Raw genomic sequence first — 8,223 nt, forward strand, 5'->3', positions numbered from 1 at the left:
TATTCTTGATCAAAATGCATGCAAAAATCCTCAACACAATACTGGCAAACTGAATCCAACAGCACAACAAAAAACTTACCCACTACAATTAAATAGACTTAATCCCTGTCATGCAAGTGTGGTTCAACATTTGCAAATCAATAAATGTGACTCATCATATAAACAGAACTAAAGACAGATACCACGATTATCTCAATAGATGAATTTTATCAAAAGATTTTTCTGCAACTTTCATATTAAAAACTCTCAATAAGCTAGGTATTGAAGGAATGTACCTCCAGATAATAAGAGCCACATATGACAGATCCACAGCCAACATCATACTGAATGGGCAAAAGCTGGAAGCACTTCTATTGAAAACTGGCACAACACAAGGATGTCCTCTCTCACTACTCCTATTCAACATAGTATTGGAAGTCCTGGCCAGGACAATCAGTCATGAGAAAGAAATAAAGCATATCCAAATAGTATGAATAGAAGTAAAATTATCCCCTTTTGCAGACAACATGATCCTATATATACAAAACCCCATAGTCTCAGCCCAAAAACTTTTTAAGCTGATGAGCACCTTCAGGAAGGTCTCAAGATACAAAATCAATGTGCCAAAATCACTTACATTGCTATACACCAACAAAAGTCTAGCCAAGAGCCACATCAGAAATGAACTCCCATTCACAATTGCCACAAAAAGAATAAAAACCTAGGATTAGAGCTAACTAGGAAGGTGAAATATTTCTACAAGGAGAACTACAAGCTACTGGTCCAAGAAATCAAAGATGACACAAATAGAAAAACATTCCATGCTCATAGAATCAATATTGTTAAAATGGCCATTCTGCCCAAAACAGTTTACAGATTAATGCTATTACTCTTAAACTACCATTGAAATTCTACACAGAACTAGAAGATACTATTTTAAAATTCATATGTAACCAAAAAAGAGCCCAAATACCCAAGGCAATACTAAGCGAAAAGAACAAAGCTGGAGGCGTCATGCTACCCACCTTCAAACTATACTACAGGGCTACAGTAACCAAAACAGCATAGTACTTGTACAAAAGCAGACACATTAGATCAATGAAGCAGACACATTAGACCAATGAAACAGAATGAGGAACCCAGAAATAAGACTACACACTGATCTTTGACAAACCTAACCAAAACAAGCACTGGGGAAACAATTCCCTTTTCAATCAATGATATTGCAATAACTGACTTGCCATATGTACAAAACTGAAATTTTACCCCTTCTTTACACCAGAAGCAAAGATCAAATCAAGATGAATTAGACTCAAATGTAAAACCCCAAACTATAAAAGTTCTGGAAGACAATCTAGGCAGTAACATTCAGGACATAGGCACAGAAAAAGATTTCATGATGAAGACACTAAAAGGAATTGCAACAAAAGTGAAAAATGACAAACAGGATCTAATTAAACTAAAGAGCTTTTGCACACAGCAAGAAAAAAAAAACTATAAATGGAATAAACAGACAAACTACTAAATGGGAGAAAATTTCTGCAAACTATACTTCTGACAAACATCTAATATCCAGCATCTACAAGGAACTTAAATTTATGAGAAAAAAACCAAAAAACAAAAAATGGACAATGGACATGAACATTTTCCAATGGGGAAAATTGATGGGGCCATTAATCATATGAAAAAAAAAGCTAAATATCACTGAATATTAGAGAAATGCAAATCAAAACCACAATGGGATAACATCTCACAACAGTCAGAATGGCTACTATTAGAAAGTTAAAAAAAAGAAAATGTTAGCGAGGTTGTAGAGATAAAGGATCACTTATACACCATTGTTTGGAGTGTAAATTAGTTCACTCATTGGGGAAGACAGTGTGGCAATTCCTCGAAGAGCGAAAGACAGAAATAATATTTGACTCAGCAATCCCATTCCTGGGTATATACCCGAAGGCATAAAAATCATTCTGTTATAAGGACACATGCACACATATGTTCATTGCAGCACTGTTTACAATAGCAAAGACATGGAATCAGCCTAAATGCTCATCAATAATAAACAGGATAAAGAAAATTTGGTACATATACATCATGGAATACTATGCAACCATAAAAAAGAACAAGATCATGCCCTTTGGAGGGACATGGAAGGAGCTGGAGGCCATTATCCTTAGCAAACTAATGCAGGAACAGAAGACTAAATACATGTTTTCACATATAAGTGGGAGCTAAATAATAAGAACACATGGGTACATAGAGGGAAACAACACATACTGGGGTCTATTGGATAGTGGAGGGTAGAAGGGTGAGAGGAGAGAGATCAGGAAAAATAACTAACAGGTACTAGGCTTAATACCTGGGTGATGAAATAATCTGTACAGCAGTCCTCCATGACACAAGTTTATCTGTGTAACAAACCTGCACATGTAACCCCAAACTTAAAAGATTAAAAAAAAATAGGAGAAAAGGGTCACATACCAAAAAATGCAGGTAGCCTCTAGAAGCTGGAAAAGGCAAGGAACTACATTCCCCACAGATGCTCCAGAAGTGCAGTCCTGTTGGTTTTAGCCCAGTGAAGGCCATTTTCAATTTCTGGCTTTCAGAATTCTAAGAAAGACTGTGCTATAGTAAGCCACTACGTTTGTAGTATTTTGTTAAAACACAATAGAAAATAATACAATATAGCCTCCTTTTCTGGTCTCTCTTAATATTGGAACATTTTAATAATCTATTAATTTTGCTTCCCTTCTCTTCCTTTTTCTCTCCTCTCTTCTATCCTCACGTTCCTTGCCCTCCTCTCCTTCATTTTCATTCACTCTCTTGATGGCTGTGGGAACTATCTAAATGTCAATGACTTCTAAATCTCTATTCTCTGGCAGAATGCCACTTCTGCTCTTCAAATTTATATCTCCACCTGGTTGTAATACTCATCATAAAAATCAGAAATTTAAAAAATATTTAACCTCTTCCCATACACAGTCTTCCGTGTGTCCATTAATGGTATCTTTATTCTTTTAGTTCCTCAATCCGAAAACTCTGTAGTCATCTATGAGCCTTTTCCTTTCTCATATCCCACATGCAACCTGTCAATAAATCCTGTTGGTTCTACCCTCAAAATGTTTCTAAAATCACACTGTTCTCAACCAACATTGAAGCAATTTTCCCCCTACTATCAGATTTCCTGGATTTTTGCAAAAGTCTTCTACACTGATCTTCATGGCAATTCCTTTTTAATCTGAAGTTTAATTTCAACATTGCTGCCAGAGTGATTACTAAAACAAGCCACAAGCCTCCAAATGGCATTCTCTTGCTTTCTATAAAGGCCCATACTGACATGATGATGTACACACATCTATGTATCTACCTCCCCATCGTTTCTCAGATGTCATCTTCTTTTATTTTCATATTTGCTTTTATTAATTACAGGAAAAGGAACCCTCTTGCTTTTCCATGCTTTCTGGAGAAATGGTGCTAGAAAAGAACACTCTGCTGAGATTGCCCTTCTGTCAAGCATCTATGGGACTTACTCCCTGACCTCCATTAAGTCTTTTTTCCAAAGACCAGCTCTTTCAGTGAGGCTCTTCCGTACCTTCACAGTATAAATCATAATGTACTCAACCAGTCACTTCCTATCTACTTTTTCTACTTTATTTTCCTTGATAGCTGTTATCCCCATGTCATATTTTCTATAGTTTATGTGTGTGTTTGCTTCTTGTCTACTGCCATCCACTAGGATGCAACCTTCATTAGGCTTTAGATTTATCTGTTTAATTTCCTGCTATTTATTCAATATCAAGAACAGTGTCTGGCACATAGTAGGGCTTGATAAGTAATATTTGCTCATATTTAAATAAATACACTTTCTCTGTATAGCCTTCCAAGCACAAATACACTGAGAATAAGATGAAGCAGTATGTCTTCTTATAGATCAAGTTTCTATATCTTTTAGTAATAGATACATATTCTTTCATACATTTTTCATTCAAAAAGCATTTATTCAATATTCATTGTCATCAGGTTCCTCTGACAGGTATCATGAGAAACGCAACAAAGAGTAAGGCTCAATTTGAATTTTGAAAGATTATTCTCAAGTAGAGAGTTAAGAAAATCACAAAATGATGACAATACAGGGAAGACTGTGGTAAGAACCACAATAGATGCAAAAATGTGAGGACATTTTTAGGTTGCGAATAATTTATTGAAAACACTTTAATCATAAAAATTATTCAAAAAATTAACATTGAACTCCTGTCTGAGTTACTGTAGAATCGGTCTCTAAATTAAGGGTTATGTTTACTCTCCACTTCTTTCCAAGGACAGTCTCATGGATAATATATTAGTTACTATTAGCTCCAGGAAAATTAGATTGCTCATGACCTTAAACATACACAAGGCATGCCAATTTATTTATATTTAACCATGATATAGATTAATCTTATTCCCTATAGTAAGGCAAGATGTGTCAAACACTGTACAACATAATTATATTGTTATGTGGGTCTAAAAGCACTTTTTTTCTCCCAAGAGATTAAATCACTTTCACATAATATTTTCTGTTGTTCCCCTAAGATAGACAGAGGCTGCTCACATCATAGATTTATCTTAGACTCATCAGGGCCAAAAATAATACTGCTTACTTAGACATCCCTCTTGTAAATATTCATCATCATGCCACAAGTTAAATCCAGGGACAGAGAGTACATGGACCGGGACAAATCCATCACTTTTACTCAAAGCAGCATACATCCTGTGTACTGCAAGTAGCAGCATTTTGTTTAGATATGAAGGTTGGCATTAGTATTATTGAAGCTCTCAGGATTATTGGAAGCATAATTTAACGTGGTTTATGTAGATTTCTTTTATAGTTTTTATGCCCCAAACTTCTAAATATCACATAAAATATATGGGTAATAGAAAAACATGCATTAAGTTAATAGTGAGAGTCTATAATTGCCAGTAAAAGCAAATCAGTTACATTAAATGGTTACAATATAGTCATACAGAAAATTAATTCCAATAGTGATAATCATTATTATCTGAAATTCATCATCAGTGGAGAGGCATGTTGGAATATTAACAAAAATTCTGCATATGTTCAAACTCAGTCTTCCCTATTTTCACCCCTATTACCCTAGTCCACCCTTAATGTGCTTCATCTTGCAGAGTGAAAGTGGTAATTATCATAATTCCCATTAGTTAAGTGCACAAAGTAGGAAAATACTATCTTCTATTAAGCAGTATAGTAGAAACCGCATTGGGTTAGGAATATGACTCAGGTGTTTGTCCCATTTCTGTCATTTACTAGCTGTAAGATCTCTGGCAGATCTTTAAAGTTGATAGAGATTTTATTTCCTTGAACAGAAAATGATAAATATATCTTTCCTGTCCACCTTAAAAGATTGCAAAAATTCAATGAAATCGGATATTTAAAATTTGTTTTTACAGTCATAAAACTATTGAAATGTGAAGCATCTTTTATTACATCATTCTAAAATTTACTATTACCTGCCATTACTTTTCATATTAATGCAGTGTAGCTTAAAGGCTGCTACCAAAACCAACTTAGCAAATAGCTCTGATTCAGGGTCACATCTGAACACCCTCAATGAAATGCTGGTAGCCTAATAGCACAGTTACTTCTTCCTCATATTGACCCTTCATTAAAAATGACACCTTAATTTTGACTTTTAATACTTGAATTTCTGTTGTACTTTCTCTAATCCTCTTCTTGGGGATTTCATGTATGTCCATATCTTCCACTATCAAATCTTATAAGGCAGCATTATAATCACCAATGTTTGACCTATGCAAAGCCAAATTCATTATTTTCCACTAATTTTGCCATTTCTTTTTTTTGCTCAACATTACTAAATAAATTTGGCATTTCTTTCTCTATCACCTCTTCTACTTCACCAATCTCGTACACCCCTCATCGTATCCAGGTCTTACTCCCACAGTGGTACACTCTGGAAAGCACACTGGGATTACCTCCATCAATAAAATATATTGTCCAATTATAAATATGTGGCTTTACTTGCCTATTAGACTCCTCTTAACTAAAGAGAACTTGTTTCTCCTGATGTTAGCACAAGGCTTGGTACAAGGTATCTACCCAGATGCCTGTTGAATTAGTGCACAAATGACTTGTTTCCTTCTCGTTTCTTTTTTTTATAACTCATACATTTATCCATCTTTCTTGTTTATTCTGTTTTGATTAAATCTTAGTTTTGCAGCCAAACTTTAGTTTAAATCTAGTGCAAGTGACAAATTCATTTTCCCCCTCAACCTTGCAATTTCTTTTTTCTTCTAGAAATACAACATCATGGAATGTTTTTCACAATCTCTTTTCCTCAGAGCTGGATAGAATGTGCTTTGTTTGTGTTAGGGGAAAGCAGAAAGTGTCTATGTCAGATGATTTTTTTCAATGTTAGAGAGTCAATTGTGAATCAAATCCAGGTCTTCTGAAACACACTCTAAAGTTCCATTCATTTGTCCACACGCTCTATGTTTTTTTTTAAATAAATTGTTTTAAGGTGTCATTTACACAAAATGAAATGCATACAACTTAGGTAAACAGTTTTATGAGCTTTGACACTTTTGTACAACCATGTAATCACCCTAATTCAATATATAGAACATTTTTATTACCCTGTAGTTTCTTTCACCACTTTGCAGTCAGTTCTACCCCCATTTTTGCCCCCAAGTAATCTGTGATCTATAGACAGACCCTTACCTTCTACTCAGGTGCAAGTGGGAAATTTCAAGAACCCTAGGTTCTTACAGTGTTTTACCAGCACTCTCTACTGAGAAAACTTGACATTGTACACACTTTAAAGGAAAAATCTTTAACAGTATCCAATTGTTTATCATAGAACATACATTGAAGGGTGCATTCAGAGCTGAGAAGTAATACATTGAATAAATGGCATATATGATATGTCTTTATAAGAAGCTGACAAATTATATGAGAGATCAAGTTTCAAACACATTCCATTCAACACTTAGTATGACAATTACTATAATTCTAGCCATTCTTATGTCTCTGTAGTGGTATCTCATTGTGTTTATAATTTGGATTTCTCTGATGTCTAATGCTAAACGTCTTTACATATTTCTGTGACCATTTGTCTATCTTATTTTGTTAAATGCCTTCTCAAGTATTTTGCTCAATTTTTAATCAGCTGTTTGTCTTATGCTTGAGTTTTAAGATTTAGATATTCTGGATATACCAAAAGTATTAGGTATAAATGTGCTTATTGAGTTTCAAAATCATTAAGGTTTTATCAACCACTTCTCAGAGAAAAAATTATATGTATTTTATATATTTGTGTATATATAAGTATATAAACATACATACACACACACAAATCCATATATTTTGCCCAAGATGCAGAACCTGATAAATATGTATTTGCAGGAAATGAGAATGCATGTGCCAAAGTGGATGTTGATGTGCTGGACTGGGCTGAAGGAATGACTGAGACATACGGGACTGGTGTGGGGAGATTTTAATCACATGGAGCACTCATGTGTTACATAGGATTAAATATATTTGCAACAACACTTGCAGCCAGACCTAAAAGTCAGCTGGGATCACTACTGGAAATCTGAAAATAAAAATTACTTACAGCAAAAGAAATGGAAAAGTTTTTGATATAGTACTGAACAAGGGATCAGAAAACTCAGAAAAGTGGGACTATTGAGATGGATTTTTTTTTTCTTTGTAAGCACTAAGAATGCACCACCTGAACATGTTGCTCAGCAAGACCTTTCACTAGGCCAGTAAGAAATTAACTGATGAAGACAAAAGAATCTTTGAGAATTTTGATGGTAGCTATCCTTTGCAGGACAAGGTTTACAGTAGGAGATGCTTCTGTGGAACCAGGCTCCTTAATATATAAACTGGAGATGAGGAGATCCCAGAATGCCAGAAGCTAGATGTCAACACTTAATCCATATATGCAGGTAGATGTGATCATCATAAAAGGCAGCAAGTTTAGAGTGATAATAAAGATGCCTCACCACACAGGCATATATTGAAGAGCTATTAATGTTCCTCAGGAAGACAGACATATAAGATGTTGCTCATCTTGCAAAAAAAGAAATCCATTTTCAGCAATCAGAAAACTATCATCTATTGCAACAGAAAACCAAACACCACATGTTCTCACTCATAGGTGGGAACTGAACAATGAGATCAATTGGACTCAGGAAGGGGAACATCACACACCGGGGCCTATC

Source organism: Mandrillus leucophaeus, unplaced genomic scaffold (genome assembly GCF_000951045.1).
Source record: "Mandrillus leucophaeus isolate KB7577 unplaced genomic scaffold, Mleu.le_1.0 Scaffold486, whole genome shotgun sequence".
NCBI lineage: Eukaryota > Metazoa > Chordata > Mammalia > Primates > Cercopithecidae > Mandrillus > Mandrillus leucophaeus.